This window comes from Seriola lalandi, unplaced genomic scaffold (assembly GCF_002814215.2).
Source record: "Seriola lalandi dorsalis isolate HSWRI2012SDOR001 ecotype SW California unplaced genomic scaffold, Sedor1 jcf7180002054998, whole genome shotgun sequence".
In the NCBI taxonomy this organism is placed as follows: domain Eukaryota; kingdom Metazoa; phylum Chordata; class Actinopteri; order Carangiformes; family Carangidae; genus Seriola; species Seriola lalandi.
This window is the reverse complement of record NW_019525547.1, coordinates 304,073-328,241: the sequence shown is the minus strand read 5'-3', so window position 1 is coordinate 328,241 and position 24,169 is coordinate 304,073. Positions and strand designations below refer to the sequence as shown.

At 40.3% G+C, this 24,169-nt stretch overlaps 1 protein-coding gene across 1 annotated transcript in view; it reads left to right on the top strand.

The window, feature by feature from the left end:
* LOC111647556 (leucine-rich repeat and fibronectin type III domain-containing protein 1-like protein) overlaps positions 1 to 24,169 on the top strand; it is a 192,892-nt gene that overhangs the window by 55,831 nt on the left and 112,892 nt on the right. Inside the window, exon 2 of the mRNA XM_023397178.2 lies at positions 2,972 to 3,061. The gene's annotated coding sequence lies outside the window, so the exon portion shown is untranslated. The remainder of the gene's footprint in view (positions 1 to 2,971; positions 3,062 to 24,169) is intronic.

Genomic DNA, 24,169 nt, shown 5'->3' with positions numbered 1-24,169 from the left:
CTTCATCTAATTTATTATTTTTATAAGGTTGCTTTTTCTTTACTGTGTTTTGTTGTCGTTGTAACTGTTATAATATGTACGTGCAATACTTAATACAATGTGTACAAAACATTTTTTGGTTGAAAAATAAAATAATATAACACTTATAGAATGTCGGCTCAGTCTTAACTGGTGTAGCTCTGCATTCTCCCTTCATGGCCTTTGGAAAGTCGACCTTGAACAGTGGTTCACCTTCTTTTGTTTGGGCTTGTGCTCAGTCAGCATTTTCATTGTAGTACATGGCAGCCAGGTAGAGTCTGGAGGTACAGTAAAGAGAAAATCATATTGACAGAAACCTTAGCCTACACACTCTCACAAGTTCTAAGTAACCACAGCTTCATTTACCTGCTCAGCATTCCTAGAAATGGGAAGACAACATTCTTCGGGGCAAAAAGAAGGATGACGCTGTGGTAAGCCTCCACAGGTGAAGCCTGATGGTGGGGGCTCAGTTTCGCGACATCCTTCAGAGTCCTTTTGTTCGTCAGCACCTTCTCCGGCTTGTAGAAGGCAGGAGATGCTAAAAACAATAAAAAATATATTTTAAAATACAGTACAGTAATAATTATTCATGACAGTTACTACAAGTTACTGAATCACTAGATGTGGTTACCTTTTAACAATATTCCTGATCACTAACTATAATAACAGGAGTCATGTGATGAGGTTTTAGTCTGTTTACTAGTAACACACCCGCTGAAAGCCATCGATTCTTGTCCCTTGTCTGGTGCGGTGGATGTTGACACTGGGAGAAAAGATGTCTTGGACATGGTTGAGGTTCGAGGTCCACTCTGCCACTCTCTGGCCCGGTGGTTGAAGATGCTGCGGCCCAGTATATATGCTTCTTTATGCTTCTCAGCCACTTCTGGAGTTTTTCAGTTTTTTTTATCCAGCTGATCTTCTCCAGTTTCTTTGAAATTCCTTTATGCAAAATAGAAGCATTTAAAAAAAAAAAAAAAAAGTCAACAAAACATAGTTGTGACTGGGTTTTCTCCTCTCACGATATCATTCCAATTAAACATGACAATAGATTTCCAGCATGTGACTTCCTGGGGCATGGGTGTCAGGTGCCACAACTTGTATTCGAAAAGTGTTTCCATCTCTGAAATATTGCTCGGTCTGTAAACCACCTCATGTAAGCAGCTACATTTTTTTTTGCAACATTTGAGAGTTTTTCCAAAATTCAAGTGTTTCCATTACTTGTTTTTTAAGTTTGCTATTTCAAATTGCGCATTGAGCAGATTAGCGGAAACACACCTTGTGAGGCTACTGACCAACAAAGTGACCTCACCAATCACAGAGCCACTCTGCTCTGTGGGGTGGATGGCTGTGACTGTTCAGACTACACGGGTTACAGACCCCTCCACTCCCAGAGAAAATGCTTAAAGACCTAATGGGGTTTTCAGACAGGATGTGATTTGGGTCAGCGCACTGTTCAGGGGGTCACAGAGAAAACTTCTCATTTCTAGCGGGACACGTCACTGTGAAGTCCTCGCTGTTTTTAGAGTTTATCATTGCCAGGAACAAAGATGTATCTTTCCAGTCCTCAGAAACAAGTGTTAGCGCCAGCCTCGCTTATAACAAAAAGAAGGAGAGCGGCAAAGAAGAGGCTGTGGGTGTCCTCAGGTACAGAGAGCAACCTGGGGAAGGGCCTCTGTTTCCACAGCAACCTGTTCAAGTTGTACTTTCCATTTACTTTCTATTGGCAGCAACAAACGGTCGTGGCAAGGCGCAAGTTAGTAGATAATGATGGGTTATGGAGTGCATGTGGTGCCGTTGCCACGTTCTATCTGAAAGCCTGTGTACTGAAAATAAAAAGTACAACCAATGTTTCAACTGGTAACAACAGCACTTGTAAGAATGTAAGAATGACACTTCCTATAGCTATAGAGAGAGATAATGGAAATGTGAAACTCTGTTAAATGAGCACTGACATTCATTTCATTTGCTGAAGATGACATAAAAAAACAGAATAAGATGTAGCACAAATACTGTGTGTCATCTAGTTACCAATCACAGAACTAAACCTCCACCATCTCCCACTCTAGACAAAAACTCCCAAAGCCCATTCACAGCTGAATGTACCAGAGTGTCAGACAACAGACAGAGAACGGCTGCACTGCCTCCCTCCCGTCCACTTATCGCTCCTCTCATCTTAATAAGACTAGAGCTGCAGCAGCATCTTCTCACAAGGCCGTGCTGTCCGGGTCTGAACCATAGTCTCATTAAGCAGACATATTGGCCTCTGCAACACAAAGGGCTTCCTCCGGTGCTGACACCCGACCATCCCCGACTCACCCATTTAAAACTGAAACATCAACATCCTCTCTGTGCAGCATCATCGATATCAGTAATCAGCGTTTCTGGGAGGGAGGGGGTCTGCTTTTATCACACACACACAGCTGCTGTTGAAGTTGGTGAAGACAAGGGATGATGTCTGATTCAGTTTGGACGGCGAGAAATATGATCTTTATATCATGTTGTGCTTGTATTGTGTTTCTGTGATTGGCTCAAATCATCACCCGATGTTCTTGTTTTTTTTTTAAGTTTTGTTTTTTTTTGTTATTTCCTGAATGATTCTGGCCTCCCACTGCTGGGACTGTCCCCGTGGCGACCTGAACCTCCATCCCAGCTTGTGTCACTGCTTTGTGCGATTTCAACATATGGATGTGAAAACTGTAATTAAATGTCACGACTAAAAACTAGTGGTAGTGATGGCCTCCTGGGCTCCTTGTAATTGAACTGAACTGAAATGTGGTTGTTTGTTTATTTGGGTAATATTTACACTAATTCAATTTACAGAGATGTTTACTAGTCAAAATGTACTTTTATGTTGGTTGACTGTCATTTTAATGAGAGAGCACAATTGTAAATATCCTGACTCACAACTATTCAAATCAGATTTCATATTGAAAAATCCCTCTTCTTTTTTCAGGTTGTTGCAGATCAAATCCATCACATCACAGCTGGACTTGATCCTGACGCGCTCCCCTTGATCACGAAGTACTGAGACCCTCTAAATCAGGTAGGTCTGTTTCATATGGAGTAACAGCTGTTTGCTGGGTCAGCCTGACCAGAACGTGATTAGGTTTAGTGTAAAATCGAAACAAAACCACTCAGTCACCAGAGTGTGATGATGATTCAAAGGTCTAAACAGATGGTTTTGATGAGACTCAAGTGTTGGAAAATGTTTGAGAACACAAATTCTGTTGGTTAGCTCAGTTAACTTTTGCTGCTAATATTCAAACTAGATGAAATCACTCTCTCTCTCTCCCTCTTTTCCTCTCTCTTAATTCAGCTTCAATGTCAGGTGAAAAGTCTTGCCAAAGCATCAAGGATCATACAATTCAATAATGAGAAGTTGAAGAGAAACAAGATCAGGCTAAAATCTGGTATCTGTCTGGACCATGTATGGTCAATGTGTAAAATTTAGGATGTAGTTGAAAACTTGTGGATCATATTATTATCATTCAGTCTAATGTCAGCTGGTTTCAGTCAAGTGTCAGCTGGTTTCAGTCTAATGTCAGCTGGTTTCAGTCAAGTGTCAGCTGGTTTCAGTCTAATGTCAGCTGGTTTCAGTCTAATGTCAGCTGGTTTCAGTCAAGTGTCAGCTGGTTTCAGTATAATGTCAGCTGGTTTCAGTCTAGTAAAATCTGCTGATTCCTGATTTCAGTCCTCCTCTCTGTGCTCACATATAGAGTATTTTAATACAGCTAAATTCACAATAAGGCTGTCCTCATTGGAATGTTTTTCTATTTCTGTTGTCATGACAACAGAAGAAGTTTGAAACAGTAACTGCTGCTGAGATCTGTGTCCCTCACTTTGCAACATGCAGTCACATTCTGTAGCTGAAGTGAAGTTTGAGATGAACAAATGAAATTTCTCTCTCACTCTTTTATCTACTCACTTTATAACTAGTCTTGTTCTACTCTGTCCAGCTGTTGCTGTAGTCCTTGTTCAAATGGCATCAGCTTAAAACAAAGACTTCACCTCTCTATGTAGGAGAGGTCAGGAGCAGCACATTGATCCAACTGAACAACCGCCTCCCCCTCCCTCCCTCTGTCTCTCTCTCTCTCTCTCTCTCATCCTCAGTGGTAATTTCAGATCCAGTAGTCTGATACCTGCGTCTCTCTTTGATAATATTTGAATCTGCCAGAGTTGGAAAATGGATCTTTAACAACAGACACCTCACACACAAACACACACACACACACACACACACACACACACACACACACACTGTTATGTATTTACCTGTGGGCTGTCAACAGCTTCACTAATAAAGGGGCTAAATCTGCTTCACAGTAAATGTGATGTTCACTGACTGACAAAGCAGTGAGGAATAATGAGGGATATTTTGTGTGAGTGTGTTTCACCATGCTCTTCATAAAAACAAGCTCTAACAGGAGAGCTGTTTTCAGCCATCTCCGAGGAATGCATGCACACACACACACACACACACACTCACACATAATTTCTCTTTCTCTAGAACATATTGTCATGTTCTGAGCCTGCTAGAGGTTAGTAGGTTAGTGGTGAACTTTGTTTTGCACCCTGTTGTGGACCCTCTCTCTCGCTCTCTCTCTTCTCTCGCTTTGTCTCTGTGTACCAAGAGTGTGTATGTTTTGGCCACCAGCTGTCTCTGATAGGTTTGTGTGTGTGTGTGTGTGTGTGTGTGTATGTATGTGTGTGTGTGTGTGGGTGAGTGTGTGTGTGTTTGTAGGACAGTAAGGTGTCTTTTTTTTCAGAAAATGGAGCTGAACATAAACAGTAATATAACATGTGTTTGGAGCCATGAAATTATGGCAATATGTCTCTATATCACCCTGTCTTGCCCAGGATCACATAAATTCTTGGCGACTTTGGCTTTTAGGTTCCGCACTCTGTTGTGTGATACTACTTCTTTACTAATAACACAATACACACACACCCCTGGTTTGGATTCCTTCAGTGTCAGTGGTTCAGGAGGTGTTTACCTCATGCTGAATTATCCACAGAGGTGTCTTCCTCTCCACAACAAACAGAGCAGGTGATTTTTACCAGTAAAAACACTGAATAATGCGGTTTGACAGTCAGTGTTTTGCCAACACTGTATGGCAGACACGGGATGTCAGGGAAGGGCTGGGAGCTGAGGCTGCCACTCACATTTGTTTCAACTGTTTCTTTGATAACTTATGAGCCAGTCGTTCAGGAGGTTTTTAACAGCAGCTGAATTACCCACAGAGGTCGCCTCCTCTCCAAACCAGGGGATAAAAACCGGTAGAAACACTAATTACAGCAGTTTCACATTGATAATCAGTGATTCATCGACAGTTCAGCAGACACAGGCATCTCAGAGCTGAGCTGTCTAACATTTCCTCAGCTTGTTTCTCTGATAACTTCCGATCCAGACGTCCGACGACTAAAATCCTTCATCTGGTTCAAATATAGAGCTGAAAACCACCAAGGTGTAAAAAGTGTATGTGGCTTACAACTAGATAAAAGTCAATGTTGAGCTTCTGTCAGACAAACACAACACCAACCCATGCATACAGGGGATATGACACCATTTACAGGCAACCAAGTCAAACGGACCGTTACCATGTGTAAAATCACAGATTTGTCCGGTTTGAGAATTCTAAATTCAAAAAATATTTAACATAGGTCTAGTCATTTTTAGACTTTTCAATATGGAAAAGTTACATGTTTTATCTTTAAGCCATGAGACAGTAAGTGTAATAGGTAATTAGAGATGTGTTGTAGTACTGATACAAGTCAGTTTGAGCAGGGAAGAGGAAGCTCCACATATTTTATGCAGAAATTGCGAGAGTCCAGCCTGTTTGAAGTTTTGCTGTGTGATCTCAGTGTCTTGTGTAATACAGCTGTAATGTCCTCAAAGCTGATTTGATTCACTCGGGTCCTTTGCTGGGCTCCAAGTTCAGGCTTGTGTGCAATCCATGAATATGGGTTCACGGGTATCCTCATGCCTGTTCCTGTCCGTTGCTTTGTTCCTGCCCCGCTTGTCTGTTATATTCCAGTGTACTGATATATTTAACTCTGCCGGTGAGCATGGGACACATCTGTTTCCCAGCAAAGGACAAGCATTTGTTCTGCCTCTTAAAGCAGAAATGACAATAGTGTGGGTATCTGCAGCAGCTGTAATGCAGAGCAGGGCATCAGCTCAGCTGCTCAGCAATAACTAAGCTTTTTATAGGCAATGAAAACTAACAGTGGCTGGACTTCAGGGTTAGCCAGCGAGGAAATGGCAGCACAGGGAATCGTGCTCCTGATGCTTTAAGCTAAAAGTAGGGACAAGAAGTCAATGCTTTACGAGATATTAAAAGGACAAAGCACCATCCGAGCCTCCCCAGCCAGCAGTACTATATACAATAACTACATGCAAATGGACCGCGGCGGGAAACGAGCAGACAAAATGTGACATAAAAGCATTTTGTAGACAATAACTAGGAATATGTGGGTAAGGGTCGGGGAATTTTTATTAGCCAGCTGAGTAGACATCAGCATGAACAAACTATCAATATTTGTGTTATTTTTATAATTGTAACCTATAATGTGAGTGGTTCCCTCAGTCCAGCCCTAAGAAACAAAATGTTATCCAGACTGAAAAGAAAGAAAGTCGAAGAAACAGAGAATGCTAAATTAAAAAGACTGGGCTTTAACTATCAGTTTTCAACATCATGTTCAGCCGGCCACAGGAGGGGGGGGTGGTAATATTAATATCCAGCAAAATTAGTTTTGAAAGACTGTTTGAAAAGAAAGACACAGAGGCTTTGACAATCAGAAATGTGGGTTGATAACTCTACTAAACATCTACGCTCCTCCTACTCTGAATCGGAATTTCTTAGACAGTTACTGATTCCTCACATGTACACAATACACAACCTAAACTTAGAAACATGATAATCAACTGTGCCATGAAAGATATTGGGTTAATAGATCTCTGGAGAGAAATAAATCCAGTAAGGAAAGACTCCAACCCACGTTTGGTATACTTGATTTTTCTTTTCCTTTGGCAAAGATCTATACATCGTCGGTGGCTGTGACACAGGCACTGTGGACCTTTCAGGCCGGAGTCCTCTTTATTTAAAACTGAATCTTGAATAGGATCAAAGACATAATGTGTGGAGATTAAAGAATCATCATCAACCATATGAAAGATCAAATTAAGATTGATATTAGAGAGTTCTTGGAACAGAAAGATAATGGTGATGTTTCTCCTCCGATACTTTGATAAAGCTGCTGTATGAGGGAAAATAATTGGCTACGGTTCCAATTTAAAGAGGTCTTAGCAAAAATAAAGTTAAATCACCTACCAACAGAATTACAACAGCTAGAAGTTGACCACAAGGACAAAGGACACACCTACATATAAATAATTTTAAAGGTTAAAAAAAACAACAGGCTGAGAATCCAATTCATAACATTAACAGCCATCTGACTAATGTTATACTCCACAGATTAAAAGATATATAAATTTGAATTTTGATGGAGCAAATGGAGGATCTCTTTAAGACAATTCATCTCCTTAAATGAACTAGTGAGCAGAGTAATCAGATGGCATTGAAATACCAGAAGCTGAAATTAGAACAGCTATAGCTGAACAAATTGAACAAGGCCCCGGGCCCAGAAGGATTCCCTTTGGAATATTACAAAGTAATGAAGGATTCACTGATCCCTGTACTGCAGTCCACCTTTAACTGGGTCCTGGGAGAGCATCCTGGAGGGAGGCAGTCATTTCACTGATTCTAAAAGAGGTGAGTGTGGCAACTTTAGACCAGTCAATGTGTAAACTGGGATTATGCAATCTTTACACATATTGTGGTAAAAGTGAATAAAGGGACTTTTCCTCAAATCATCAGCCCTGATGAGACAGGCTTTATTCACTGAAGACAAACTCCAGATAATATCAGACATGCAATAAGCCAGATAACAAAGTATCATTTAGAGTCAGTGCTGGTGGATCTAGTTTTGGAAAAAGCTTCCGATTGTGCCAGTTGGTCGTTTTTTTATTCAGAGTTTTGGAAACATTTGGTTTTCATGGTACATTTATTGAAACAACACTAGCTATTTATGATTAAAACAAGGGCAATAATTAAGATAAATGGGGCAGTTTTCGACCCGTTTGTCTTAGAATGTGGAACAAGGCAGGACTGTCCACTCAGCCCTCTCTTGTTGGTGGTCTTGACTGAACCTGAGCCAGTGGATTATTCACAATAAAGATATTAAAGGGATGCATATGGAAGGAGGAGAAAAGAAAATGTCCTTATCTGTGGACACCATATTTTATGTTTACATTTTATGTTGAATTTGTGTTTGGATTTTTGTCACTTCCTGTTAATTTTGTTTGTTAGTTTCCTTGTGTGTGTGTCTTGATGGTTTTACTTCCTGTCTTTGTCCTGTTTCCCTCCTTGTTGATTGTATGCCCCGCCCTAATGTGTTTCACCTGTGGTCAATCACCCCTGCCCCTTGTATATTTAGTGTCTGTGCTCCCGTTTGTCTGTTATTCTCGCCTCTGGTATGAAGTTCCTTGTGGTTCCTCGTGTTCTGTCCTGCTGTTTAAGTTCCTTGTGTAACCCTCGTGCTTCGGTTTCCTTTTCAGTTGGTTCGCCAGTTTTTGCCTGTTTGGATTTTGAGTTTTTGTAAGTAGTTACTTTTTGTTATTAAAATCATTTCTTTCCACCAACTCCCTTGTGCCTTTGGCTGCATTTGGGTCCAGCTTACCACAAAATTTGATAACTTATACAGTTTTTTCACTTCTAGAACAATATGGTTTCTTCTCTGGTTATAAACTGATTTTCTTAAAAACACAAATTCTCAGTTTTAATTATAGCACCTCAAAAAACATGAAAACAAAGTATTATTTTCGGTGAGAAGCAGATTCAATGATAATCTGAATTTAATAAAATTGCACTCCATCAACTTCCTCCCCCTGAACCAAAAGATCAGGGAAGACAGAATGAGATGAGACCTGATGCCTCTTCTTTATTTAGGGTCTAAGATTGTTGTATCCCCACAGTCCCTTCCACTAGTTCTACCTGACCAACTGTTTCTGGACTGGAACAAACTTATTTCAAGGTACATCTGGCAAGGGCGAAGGCCTGGATAAGAAAGTCTACAATTGGCAGAAAACAAGATGGGGCAGCACTCCCAAGTTTAAAAGATTACTATATTGCAGCTCAATTAGGAGCTGTAATGTGCTGGTGTAATCCTGGATTCTTAGCAAAGTGAAAGAGGATTGCGGTGACTATAACGGAGGAGTATCCAATTCAAGCTGTAATTGGGGGGGAAAGGATTTGTTAAATAACTTAATTGATTCAGGAAATCCATGGATGTGTTTGCTGCTGAAACTGTTGAGCAAGGTAATAGCCCCAAATCACTTAAAAGAGATCAAAGTTTTGAAATGCTGTGCATATGATCCAGATTTTGTACCTCAAGGATTAGATGTTAGGGTTAAGGGGTGGGTGACTCAAGGTGACGGCACACTGCTGCTTCTAAAAATGCAGCACGGCTTGAAAAAAAAGGATTTTTTAACAGATTTCTCAAAGTTCAGCACAATGTTGAGCAATTAATGACGGTAAATAAGCAACATTATTTGGATAATAGTCTACTAAAAGTGTTAATAGAGGCTTTTATTTTGAACTCAAACCAAAAAAAACATCTCAATACTATAGGGATATACAACAAACAAAATGTAAATCACTGTATGTAAAATTAAAATGGGAAAGAGAAGGAAACCGAAGTGTAATGGAGGAGGAATGGGAGAATTTATGTGAGCTACAATGGAAAACTTCAAGCTCAGCTTTATGGAGAGAGGAAAGGAAAAACCTCATTAAGTTCTTCATTACTCCAGCCCAAAAGAGTCATTATACCAAATCTTCCAACCGCTGGAGACACTGTGGGTTTTCCGAGGCAAATCATTATCATATATTCTTCTCTTGTCCGTTAGTAATCCCTTTCGGGCGGGAGGTTCATAAAGTTCTGCAAAAAAGTACTCCAGGTGAACATTTCATTTGAAATAGAGACTCTGTATATGTGCGCCTTGCCAACAGAAAATGTTCCCTCTTATGACGGACATTTATTTCAATCCTAAGCGCTGTTGGTAGAAAGTGGTTAAAACCAGAAACACCTACAGTGGACGATTTGATCGACATTATCTATGAAATGTTTAGGATGGGAAGAGTTATTTTATATTAGACTGCAACAGGACAAGATGAATAGCGTACATCACAACTTCTTGTTTTCGATAACCCTTTTTATAAAGGGGTTTGAGTATCATGAAGGTGCACCCCATCATGTTGGCACTGCCTACTTGTTTTGATTTTTCTATTTTTCATTCTATACCTGCACTTTGATTTACTGCTCCTCAATTTCTTCTGTATTATCTATTTTAACACAGATGCATTACACTTGGACATAGTTTGTATGGGCCGCGACATATCACAGTAAAAAGAGATTTACAAAAAAAGAAAACTAACTTGATTGTGTTTGGGTGGTGCCATCAGAGGCCAGTAGCATTTATGGTCTTTTGGGTGTGAAGAGGGATGGGAGTGGAGAGACTCACCTCATATCTTGCTGGTGTATTGCTTCTTTAAAACAAGACCCGATGAGAAATCCTTAGAGACATTAACATCTAGAAAATAATGTTCTCTGTTTCAACAATATCACCTAAACCAGAACGCTACAGACAGAACAGTGAGCCTTGCATTGTGAAACAGCCACAGTCATGAGATGAGACAGTTTAAAAAGTTAAAGGGAATACTTTTATTTTGCCTTTACGAGGCTTTTAGAGGAACCTTGGTGAAAACCATCACGATTAAAGTGAGTGATTGTGTAGCCTTAAAAGCTGCGTCGTTATTGTCAGGGAAAAACACTCATGATTAACACAAATTTAATAAACACATCTTTGAACTGAGTATCTATCTATCTATCTATCTATCTATCTATCTATCTATCTATCGTTCTAAGAGGATGTATGGAGGATTTTATTTCTCCATCTCTCATCATGTTTAATGTATCACAGTTTCATTTTTTTTTTAATGCCGTGATTGCTTTTCTGTTGGTAAACAATTTGGATGCAGACGGGCTGAGTCTGCTCCCCGGAGAGGAGCCGCACATTCAGACAATATCCACAAACGACAATTTGACTTTGCCAATTGCTCAATCCACAGAAACAAAATCAATGTCCTCATTGCTGACTTAATGGGTTTTCAGCAGCGTCCCAAAGCCGCCTCCCTTTGTGAGTGGGATGTTTCGTACCAGCTCCACGCACTCGGCCATTGTTTGCGAGGGTCCAAAATTAAAAAGAGTGCTTTCCTGTCATTGTTGTGAATGTCATGTCAAACTTGATGGTACATTTACAGAAGCAAAACATTTTCAAATACCAAACACTGGCAGACAGAAATGGCATGCTAGTTTCTGTCTTGATAGTGTTTCTGCTTCCGTCCTTGCATGAAGTATTGTGAAAAGTTTAAGTGCGTTTATTAGCCTTTAACGCTGGATTTCCATCTCACACCTCAGCCAGCTCAACATACTTTTAGTTTGCTCATTGCCATGGCTTTATAATCACCTTTACTTCGTCTTTAAATATCACGTTAAAAATACACAAATCAATATTTACAGTAGATTAATGGACGAGCTACATCGTTAACAGTTTTGCTCGGATCTCACTAGAAACGAATCATCAACTCAGCTGAGTGGAGCATCATCTCATAGCCTTAGTCTGTTCAGTCTCGTCAACCATCAGTCAAGCTCTGATGAAGCCACTGTCCACTACCTGCTCAGCGGCAAACAGCAGGCAGCCGCAGTCAGGGAGCAGCTGGTGAACATGCTGGAGCATTTAGCAGCTAAAGAGCCGCAGCCAGAGTTTCTCTTTCGGGATTTGGTGGAGGCACAAAAAAAAAGAAAAAAAAAAAAACAGTAAAGAAGGAGAGTGAATATTGGACCTCCATTCATTACATGGGCACAAACACGTCTCCGGTGGGATGATAGTGCTGTTCTGTGGCTGCTGGATGTGGAAGTGAACAGCTGCTTGTTGCCATTGGCTGTAGCAACTTGATTTGCTGATTGGATGGCATTTTAGTGCCTAAAAAAACAGCAGCTTTAAAGGGGCTGTTTATGAGTTTTCTCTCCTGCTGAATGTGGTTTCTCGCTGGGACTGGGTGGTGCTGATTGTTGCTTGACGAAAGCTTAAGACATTGTTGTATTTAAAAGACAAAAGGTTATAATATGCTCTCTGGGCAGCGCTATGTCGTCTGGGCAGGGAAAGTGAGGAGACGGGCTGGGGCTAGCTGGTTAGCATGCTAAGTTCAGTAGAAGAAAACACGTGATAAGAGACATGAGTTAACATTTTTGTTGCTTTCCAAGTGAGTAAAGGAATGAGGTTCGATGCTGAACTCACGTTTCTTCTAAACTGGTGAGTAAACAGCTGTTAATGCTAAAGTTAGCTATGTAACAAAAGCAAAATTTACAAATACCTCCTTTAAATTATCTTTAGTTCTCATATATGGGGATTAAAGAAACATCACAGATAAATATTGTGTTAAAAACCTGCAAAAAATGGACTGGAATAGTAGTAATTTCAGACACCTCTGACTTCTGGGATCAGGTATTAATACATTTTTCTAGGCATCCTTTAATCGGTCATTCTACAAAGAAACTGTAAAAAACTGAGACTCTGAAATACCAAAAAAGTATGTTTTCATGCTCTTACATGTTGGAAAAGTTTCAGTATTTCTATATAAGCAAGTCTTTTCTTCACTTTAAAAGCTTGTTGATGAGTCACGAGTTTCACATTTTAGCATTTCATGTACAGAAGTTTAGTCCAACAACAGGGTTGCCCCAGGAATAACTCTTTGAACCATATTTGTGTCATATCTCTGTGTGTGATACGTATATATTTTGTATTCTTTTGTATTCTATTCCCACTTCTCATCATTTTGAATCTATTTAGATCTATTCCCTCCATCATCATGTTGCCACATTAGAGGAGCCTCTTCAACGGGAAGCTTTAGAGGGTTTCGGTTGCAGATAGAAGTCCCTGTGTTGAGCGGCAGGCGTGCCGAACAAAAGCCTCTCAGTCTGGAACAGACTTTAGCTCGCTGCTAATGGAAACCAGAGCTCAGAGACCTAAAGCGCATAGAAAATGATCATCTCCACTTGCTTAGAACTGAAAACCACGGGGGATGAATAAATGAACGAATAGAGCAGATGGAAAGAGAGAGGGAAGCTGTATGAAAATGAAGGAGGATTTAATAAACGCAACCGAGACAATAAATTTGTAAAGACTGTTATTAGTGCAGGTATTCTCGTGGTTTTGATTTCACAGCTCTTGGAAGAACAATAGAAGAGTGATACTATTTATTATCAAGATATGTTTCCTCCGTTGTTCAAAAGTATTCTCCGTCTCCACGGCTTCACAGCACCTCCTTGTTAAACAATGGTCTACAGAGATGTAGATATGAAGGAGCGGTGATTATTTTCACTGGGCATTTTCTCATCGCTTCCAAGCAGATGGCAGGAAAATGAATGAGTAGAACAAACCACATCAGCATTGTTAGAGACATGATTGGACACCAGATGAAAACCCCCCAAAATAAACTCAGAGTAAAAGTTCCATCTCCTCAGTCATGTTTGCATTTCCAAAGCATCTGAAGAAACTCAGAGAAATTTGGTGAATTGGACTGGTTACAAAATTGAAAAGCAGTGTTTCAGGCACAATTAGTGTGTGACAGCACAAAACCACCAGAGTGATAATATTGTCCTTTGTAATTTAACTCTGTCAGAAAGAGAATATATGTGTTCAGTACTGAGTCCAAGAAACAACATTCATATTCAGGTTCATGTCTGATGGGAAGAAATGCATTTTTTTTTTTTTTTTTTTAATAAAACACAGAAGTGATGGGAGGGAGGTGGTCAGCACAGATGGGCCTGGAAAGAGCAGAACTGTGACACTGGAATCCAGGGTTTAGTCAGGTATAGGCAACAGAAGCACTAACCAGTTTGAACCCGTGCCTCGTTCTCTTGGGAATTATTAGTCATATGAAATGCCCCACAGATTTGTTGCAGGTTTCCTTTTTAAAGATATTCTTGAGACCACTGGGCTAAAAATGAACAAATCAGACAGCTGTGCTTTGGAATAACTGAGTGGTCAGTATTGTTTAAAAGTCAATAAGTGTTTGGGCTCACTTATGGATATTAAATAAAAAAGTGTATAAATCATATTGAAATTCTTATTTTCAGAGACTGTCCTCCTGTAAAATACAAGCCCATAGGTCGTCTGTGCAGCAGGTTATTATGACGCATAGTTACGTTTTGTTGCTAGGCGACATCTAGTGGTGGTTGTAATGATGACAGGAGCAAAGGGAAATTGCAGTGACGTAGTATAAAGAGAGGCAAAGTCCACGTCAGGAGGAGGTGGTGGTGGATGGATGAATATGACACAGGAGTAGCAGTCTATGTTTCTATTACTCATGGCCTTTCACCTTTGTTATTAATGTAACCGTGACAACAAAGGTCGTCTAATGTTGAGGAAGTACTTATTTGAACTCAAATCACTGTCTTTTCCTAAAAAATAACCAAGCCATGACCGTTTATTATAGTAGCCATGGCGACAAAGGTAGGTTCGCTGCTGTCTGTACAGTCCATGTGTTTATTATTGTAACCATGACAACCAAGATGTGGTACGCCTGCCACCTTAGGGGCGCTATTTCAGGAGACACTCCTATGGGTCGTATCAGAGGGTTGGAAAAAAAAAACAGGTTGGAGGAGTTGATGTATTTTCACTTTTATAGAGTAGTAGCAGCATAAGTAACAATATATTGTGACACTTTGGTTTCTCGTGATAAATAGAAAGAAGAATGTAGTATAGAATTAATCTGATCAATTGACTCCCAAATGGTTTTGATTATTGTTTGCATTCAATAATTATCAGATCCAGCAGTTACATGTCATCCATTAACACTAAACTCTGAAGCTTATTCTCATTAAAAAACTAAAATTAGTTTGTGCAAAGATGTTTAAATTAATAAACATGTGCCACTTAGGTCTTTATCCTGTTGAGTTATTATTATTCAGTGTGGGTTCTTGTGGACACAGAGCAGTTTCCTAAGGTAAAGTTGCTTTTCACTGTACATGTACAGATCCCACACCAGGTTCTGAATGTAATTAAACTGAACTTTTAGCATCTGAAGTAAAAAAAAAAAAAAAGCTGTCACACTACTGCCTGAGTTCTCTTGCTCAAGGACACTTCATCAGAGCAGCTGTTGCTGTCACTGAGATTTTACTTGAGAGCTTCCGGCTGAATGACACTCCCTGCTGCCCGAAACATCACAACAGAACAACAGCCTTGTACTCAAAACAAGAACACAGCTTCCTCAGAGAGACTCTTCTTCTTCTCATGTCCCATCACTTTCTTGTTTCTCTTGTTTTTCAGCTTTTTTTTCTGCTGATTCATTTCCCCCACTACCTTGTGTGTACGTTACGTAAGTAAGCAGTGACAGAATCAGGTGTCTCTCCAGAGAGAAGCGTCTCGCCGCTCTGTCTGAGCTGATGGTTTAGTTACACACTTGTACACTGCATCTACCCTGAATGGAAAGCCCTGTTTTTAATGAGTGTGCGTTGGCTGGCGAGTGGCCACCTCCTCCTCTGCAGCAGCTTCCTTCACTTTGATGCTAGTGTTGCTTTGTCCTACTTCCACTCTACAGTTGAATTCCGAGCGCATGTTTTTGTACTTGATTTACCAAAGTTGCCAAGTGTGAACACTACAAAGTCTACATACCTGGTAGATTTTTGAATGTAGTTGACAGTCTTGTCCCCAATGCAAGGAAAGGAAATGGAAGAGTGAGTCACTGCTGAAAATATTACATTGTGGCTGTTGATGAAACACCAAGAATATATTAGAGGAAAAAAAAAGATTTGGACACTGAAATGCATGTGCATTAACACTGACTGATAAATAGCACACTTGGCTAATAATGGGGTAAGTAGTCCATCTTGCTTTTTCACATCAGCACACATGTAACAGAATGATGTGAATGTGATCTTGCCGTTGCAGTTTGCTGGTTTCTAGTGGTAAATACTGATTGCTCCAGAGCCTGGTATGAAATAACTGATTGGTGCAGTTAATGTTCTATGACACTGAAACTTCATCAATCAATATTAATATTAATACTGTGAAAGTATCAAAGCCTCAGTCCACAGAGAAACACACACAGCCTGTATTCAGAAACTGAGCCTTAAAACCAGCCGTCAGGACTTCTGGAACTTTGTGATGTCACAACAAAGCAGTCACCAAGCCCCGCCCACCTGGACCCACCATCCAAACCTTGCAGGATTTGTTTTCTCTAATGAGTGTTTACCTGCTATTTTTATCGGATCACTCAGAAAACAGTCAGCTAGTCAACCAGCCTGTTCTCCAGAGAGAAGCCTGAGAGAGGAGATGTAAAACTACACCGAGATGGTTTTTGATTCTTAAAACCACAAATATATCTTCTTATGGATCAACACTTCAAATAAAACACAGAAGAGGAAAATGTGGAGCTGTGATATTTTAGCATCCAGCGATATTTCAGTCAATAACGAGCCTCTGTGTGCAGACTTTTGTCTTTGGCTTTTCAATGACGTGTTAAACCATCGCCCCTTTATATAATGTCTGAATATCCACATATGACAGCCACATCATTTATCTCTGCTGCCGCTGTAGCCGTGGCGTGCAGTTACATGTGTTTTTCTCTCTCCCTCTTTCAAGTGGAACTGCGCAACTTTCTTAATTGACATTAAAGCAAAGAGCGATATTGCCAATGTTACCAGGGAAGTTCTCTCTCTCTCTCTCTCTCTCTCTCTTCCTCCATAAAGCCCCTTTATACCCTCCCTGAGTACCGCATGATTTGTTTGATGATAAGCTGGAGGTGGTGAAGGAAGCAGGCAGAGGTCTGCGTGTGTGTGCATATTTTTTTCCTCACCTGTGTGTGTGTGTGTGTGTGTGTGTACTTTTGTTTACATGTGAGTCGGTGTGTTTTTTGTTGGTGATGTTGTGAGTGTGTAAAGTGCGTTAATCCATCAGGGGAGGGTAATCCCCTCAGGGTGGCCTCATTGTAGTTTAACAGAGAACTTTTCCTTTCAGTCAGCACATACTTGGGGGGGGGGGGGGGGGGGGGGGTCTGGATGCTCGAGGCTAATAACAACACCTGGACTGATGTATCCAGCTGAATTCACTACACTTACCCAGCTGACAGCTCGCTGCACACACTCTATTTTTACCTCCGCTTCTTTCCTCATCAACTTTCCTTTCTGCTTCTCCACCTCTTCTGTTTCTACTTCCTTTCCTTTCCTTAGTCTCCCATCCTTCAAGTTTTTACACTTTTTGCCCTCTTCTTCATAAAAAATGTTGTTTTCCTTGTCTTCTTCTTGTACCTGTCTTCTTTATGCTTTTCCTTTTTTGTGTTTCTCTTCTGTTGTCCTAATCTTAACAGTCCTCTTTCCTCTTTTTAAAATGTTCCTACTCTTCTCCTTCCCCCATTTCTCTTCTTCCTTAGTGTCTCTTCTACTTTACATTTGCTGTCTTTTCTCCCTCCGTCTTCATTGCACTTGTAATCTACTTATTACTCTTTTTCTTGCCTCCTTTTTTCTTACACTTCTTTTTTCTTCCCTTCCTCTCTCTTCTTCCTTTTCCGCTCCCTTCTCCTCTTTACTCTTCACGCATATCACTGGTATCACTCATAGCACTATGCTGTGTCTCTACAGATCACACACACATTGCCTTCACTATACTGACAGCTCTTTATGTGCCTCTTTATATGAACATTTTTATTTTTTAAAGACTGTAACAATGTTAGCAAATCATACAAAATCCTGTCAAATTTACACATAACAACCCTGAGTTTGCATTTCTTATGAACATGCACCTCCTCCTTCTGAGTTCAGTGACTCAGAAATTGACTATAATAGTATTGAGTAATAGCTACGACATGATTGGCTGCACACAGAAAATGATCACCAATCACAAAGTATTCTGGGAAAGATGCAGTCTTTGTTTGCATTACTGTTGACTCTCTCAGCCTCTATGATCAGTTCTCACATAGGGAATCATTACAATGACATAACAATATTTAAAATTCTTTGTGAGAGCGTTAAAACTGATGTTTTGACATACTGAGGATTTTGTAAGATGCTCTCACATTAAACGAGAGACACATATTGCTATTGCTACGTAGCCACGGTTAGCATGAACAGCTGTTTACTCACCAGTGTAGAAGAAACGCTGCGAGTTCAACATCAAGCGTCATTCCTTCACTCACCAAGAGCTGTCTCCAGAGGTGGAAAGAAACCCTTTATTTTTCCTGCCAGACTGTCTCGTCACTCTATGATAGCAAGTCACTGTAGTGTCAGCCCTGAAGAAGTAGTGCGGCTCAGAAGTAAATCATAACCTCTTGTGTTTTAAATGCAATAAATGCTAAACCTCTTGGCTTTTTCTAGTGTTTTGACATAGTGCTAAGGGTGTGTATATATTTTATGTTATGCTAAAATAATCTAAGCTTTTTGATATTAAAAAATATGTTTATTTTAAGGTATAATACGATAAAACTAAGGATATTTTAGGTGCTTAGAAAGAGCCTGATCCCAAATCCTAAACATGAGTTTATTCCTCCTGTGCTGGTTAAACCTTTTGAAGATGCTCTGTCTCCTCCATCATCATCCATGAAAGATAAAACGCCTGTGAAATGATCCATTTTTAATGGGATGGGCTTTTGCAAACACCTCACACACACACACACACACACACAAGCACACAGTCACACACCTGGTAAACAAACACACTGTCAGTGTAGTTCTGTGTACATGAGGGTGATTAAATGTGTGTGTGCTTTACATATCTGTGTGTGTGTGTGTGTGTGCGTGCGTGTGTGTGTGTGTGTGTGTGTGTGTGTGTGTGTGTGGCTGCATCAGTGTTCTCCTGAGGTCTGGGGGATGCTGTCAAGCTGCCCCAGCGAGAACAAAACAAGGTGTGTTACCTGGTGCTGTGTGACACCTGTCAGGCTCTGTCCGATGTCCAACCGCACAGCCAGACTGACCTTTCCACAACAACGTGTGTGGTGCTGTTTGTGTGTGTGTATGTGATTTTCTCCTGCTGTGTGGAGCGTGTGTGTGTTCTGTTCCTTGAACGTATGTTCAGCACCCTGTATACCTACACACACAGGTAGACAGATGGACAGGCAGGTAAGCAGACAATGGAAATTTCCATGACAAATAAAAAGAAAACCCTGTGCCCTAAAGACGACACTTCTGTACAGCTTAACCGCAACGGCAAATATGTTTTGTTCAAAATATGTTGTCAATTTACATATTTGGTCATAAACACAAAAAAACTCCAGCTTGATTCAACTGTTAAACAGTTCTGTTCAGACTCTCACAGATCCTGGATCAGGTCAGGGAAAGATTCCGGTCTGGTTTAATACAGAAAAGATCAGTCACAACCTGTTTATTCACATTTAACTTCTAACCACCATCCTGCACGCACCTTAAAAGTGATAGTTTGGGGCATTTGATGTGGGGTTGTGTGCGGTACTGATCTATAGTCAGTGTATTACCTGCAGTAGATTCAGATCAGCTCCCAGTTTAGAGAAGCAGCAGGAGCTCCAGCAGAGAGGCTGAGTGATGCTCTGCTGTCGACAGGCCCGTCGGCAAAAATGTCTTTTAGCCACTTTTAAAAAAAAAAAGCCCACAGAAAAAAGGTAATATCAGTTGAAGTGTACACTTTATTATAAAATACTTTCACAACTTTAACTAGCAGTTACCAATTAATCGATCAAACTTTATTTGTGTAGCACTTTTCATACAGGTTAGTGCCAGTAGTCAAAGAACTTCACAGGCGACTGAAGAGCTAAAAAGAAAAGGACGGATCAAATAAGAAAACTGACAATGAGACACAATGGAATAGATTTAAAAAAGCTATAATAACAGCAAAAAAAAAAAAAAAAGAAAAGAAAAGGTGAAATAGAATAAAATACAGTTTAAAACATAATTACAACAAAATAAAGTGACTAACTAAAGCCAGGTTGAACTGCTCTCAGGTCCGGAGCACAAAAGTTAAACAGCCCTTTTCTTTGGAACTACACTTTTCAACCATTCAGTTACCGTATTCCTGCACACAAGCACAGCTAGGCTTAGCTCCGTCCGACTCCAACTGATGATCTGCGGAGCGATACAGTGTGTACACCCCCACGTGAATAACCCAAACTGTCACTTAAAACCACAGTGCTTTTATTGTCTCCGGTGTGTGACCGTTGCGGCCTCTCTACGGACACCAGCCTCCTCCTTGTGACTCTGCTGCTGGAGCTTCAATGTTGTCTCCGAACATAATCCAGCCAGAGATTACGGTTTTCTACAGAACCTGTGTGTTCCAGTTTAATTGTATTGAAATGTAATTTCTAGGACACATGGCTGCAGGTAGATACTGATAGAGAGCCAGGCAGGTGGATGAACAAATCCTGTGTTTTTGTGTTTCCTCTGTTGACCACATCATTAACTGCTCCCGGCCACAGAATATGCTAATCAACTCATTATCTTCCCACTAGTTACAAACTCCCCTATAAATACTGCTGCAGCCGCACTTCTTTTTGAAGAACTAAGAGACAGAACCACTTCCCACACTCTTTATATCTGTCTGTGTCATGCATTAAACATCAAGCTACACACCATTGATTGGTATTTAATTTTCCTCACGGACATGCGTGTCAGTCAAAGAAAACAGGCTGAGTAGCACCGTGTCTCTTATTCATACATCTACTCTTTTGAAGCCTCCAGAGAAACACACACATGCTCATGTGCATCTACTTACATGAGTCTAAATACAAACACAAATACATACAGTTCAAATAGAGTCGGAGTGCGAAGTTCTAAATGCTTTGATCCTTAGAGCTTCAGTTCAATTTGTTTCAGTTCCTTTTAAAATCTTTTTCTCTCCCTCCTTCATTTCATCCACAGCTCCCCTCAGTAACTGAATAGATTTGATTTGGACTCAATACATTTGATTAAGTTGTCATAAAACACTGAGGTGGGTCACTGAACAGCTTAATGGCCCTGGAAAAATATTAAATCGGCATAAACAGCTGCTGGAGCCCGTAAATAAAAAAACACTGACTTCAGACCAGTTAGTGAGCTCCCAGTGCCTGTGTGTTTTCTGTTTGCTCCACACCAGTAACACCAGTAAACAGCTGCACTGTGAAGAAGCTGATAAACAGTCACTGACACTGTGGTTGTTTCTCCGCCTCACCTCTTCACTGTGTGTTGTAATGAACAGTTTGGTTGAACAAAGCTAACAGATGGTTCAAAAGTCTGTGGCTACTTACTGTTGTTCATCAGGAGGGAATGTGCTGCCTGGACTGTACATACGACACTGGATTTACCAGTTTATCAGCTGCACCTGGACAATCTAATGTAATCCATTACAATAAACCTGGAGTGACTCCTCTCTGAAGCTGATGATCTTCAGTGGAAAAGAGTCTCATTTGAAGATAAAAGAAAAATATCAATTTACAGTGACAACTTGTAAGCTGTGTCTGTGGTGCTAAATATGTGAAACACAACAATCGATCTCTTATTGTTTATTGATAAATTAGCCCCTGATAAACATCATTTTCTCCAGCGAGTAAACAAGCTCATCTAATGGTCAGCAGGGGCCGGTTTCACAAAGACAGACTTTGACTGTGTCTTCGATATAACAAACAGACTTCAGATATATGACTAAATTCATCCGTTACACAAAGCAGCTTAGTAATGTAAGGTTAGTAAAGTAAATCAAGACTATTTTCACATTTTTTAAAAAAATGGGCGACTCAGGAACCACATCTACCGCTGAGCTCCATTCAGCCCAGAAGTAAATGTTTGTCATTAGGAAGAATTCAACAGTTACAAGATCATTTTAATTCAGCGAAAAGTTTAACAATAAAAATAAAAAATAAAAACCTGCAGTCTCTGAAAACTCTTTCCTCTCTCCATAACAATATTAGCAAACCACAAACTATGAGCCATGTTTTCCTGTTTTTGGTTGTTGGGTGCTACTGGTCAGCACAGGTGTCATTGATTGTTACCATAGTAACATTGGTCTTAGGCCCGAGTTAGCCTGGAGGTAAGGTGTCTAATGTTTTTCGCTTTAAATTATTTTATTTTTTTTTGGGGGGGGGGCGGGGTTATATTGATAGAATATATTATTCTAGTTCAGAGGTGTCGCTGCTTGTTGACAAAAAAAAAAAATCTTACCTCTCATTGCCTGCAGGTGGTGCAAATGGTAAACTTGCAGCAACTCTTTCCTCCTATGCCTGTAGGTGGTGACATCAACATGTTCACCAAGTGTTTACGACAGAAACCAAAACCATCTATGTCTGTCTCTCAATGCTTCCTGTCTCTGGCCCTGAGCCCACTGGTTCCCACTGAGGATGTCAATCTTCAAAAAAGTGTAAAAGAGAAGTTAAAAACCTTCCCTGTTGGTCTGCATCATGGATTTTAGCGAAGACTCTTATAACTTTTATTTGAAATCACCTGCTCAGTCAAATTAAAGGCCGGAGCATGAACATCTCATGTTTTCTAATCAGCTGTTTTCAGAGAAAATGACCTCATCGTCACCTATTTTGTTACCTGCTGCTAACGTGCAAAACGCTCACTTCTGCCAGAGAAATAATTGCTGTGAAACCTTGAAAACACAAAGATTCAAAAGGAAAAAAAAAAATCATGGAAGTCTGTGAACTTTTCTTTGTAGCATTAATCAGCCTCGCGTGTGTCCACACCTTTGACAAAGAACCTGTAATGTGTCCGTGTTCATGTTGCACAGGCCAGCAGGCATCAGCACCTTTTTAATAAAGGGACCCAGTGTGCCCATACGTTTGATGAAGAGCCTCGTCCATACCTTAATCACCGGTGTGTGCCCGTCTTTGATTAAGTGCCTCATATTTGTATATTTCTGGTGGTTAAAAGCTCCGGTGAGTCCATAGCTTTTAATAAGTTGTCTAATGTATGTCTGCTCCTTAGTTAAATGATCTACTGTCTGCACCATCTTGGGTTTGCAGTGTAGTTGAATATATCCATACCTTAATGAAAGGACCCACTGTGAGTTTACCCTTGTTTATTACATCTTTACATTAATATTCTCAAGGTGCTTTTATTTTTCATTGTCTGGTGTTGTTCATCCATCTCTTACAGATACAGTCAAACAAAAGTATTTTATTTCTATGTCTCCGCGCCGGCGACAGCCAGAGCTGGAGGACAACATTTCAGACAAATGGTTGATATTTTCTATGACTCTGGATAAACAGTGCTGTAATCTGAGACTAGTTTGACTGGCGGAGGCAGACAACCACCAGGAGGTGATTCTACTTCTGTATTTTTCTGTTCTCTTTGACATCAACTTTTATTCTTTCATCGCATTTTGTAACCTGTCTGTTTCGCTCACTCACACTGCTGCTTTGTTAGATGGTCAGTCCTGGAGTGATACATTCAGTGGAGATGAAAACATAGTTTGATTGCAGTAGGTCACTATATTTATCCAATAACAAAGCGACAGTAAAGACACCACATCCTGTGCTGGCCTCTCGACCTGCCTGCTAGCCGGCCCGTTCTCCTCAGCGCCACACTTCACATTTCTAAAGTCCCCCAGTCTAATTAGACTTGTTGAGGAACAATGGCTTTAAACAAAGCTAACAACAAAATGAAAAGGCCCTGTGTGTATCAAAGCTCTCTGTAATTATCGGAGCGCATTCATGCCCACACACATGCAGATACCTGCATTAAATACAGCTCATTATTTTCAACATTCTCCTCAAAAAAAACAAAGTCGTGATTGGTATTGTGTTTATTTCATTGTTGTTTTCATTGTAGTTTGTCCTTTCATTTGCTCTATCACTTTGCTTGCTTCTGGTGTTATATTTGCTCAGAATCCACTAACAAACACAATTGCCGATTAATTTCAAACATGATTTTGTGTAGGCCCAAGCAGGTCAGCCGCAGTCAAACACTTATTTTAAGATTACATTATTAAAATGCTGTTTTTCTTGTATTAAAAATCATATTTCTAACACTGAAAGAGTGATATAAAAACTACATATATAACGCCCTGATATCTTAATTCTCTGTCCTACAGTGCAGC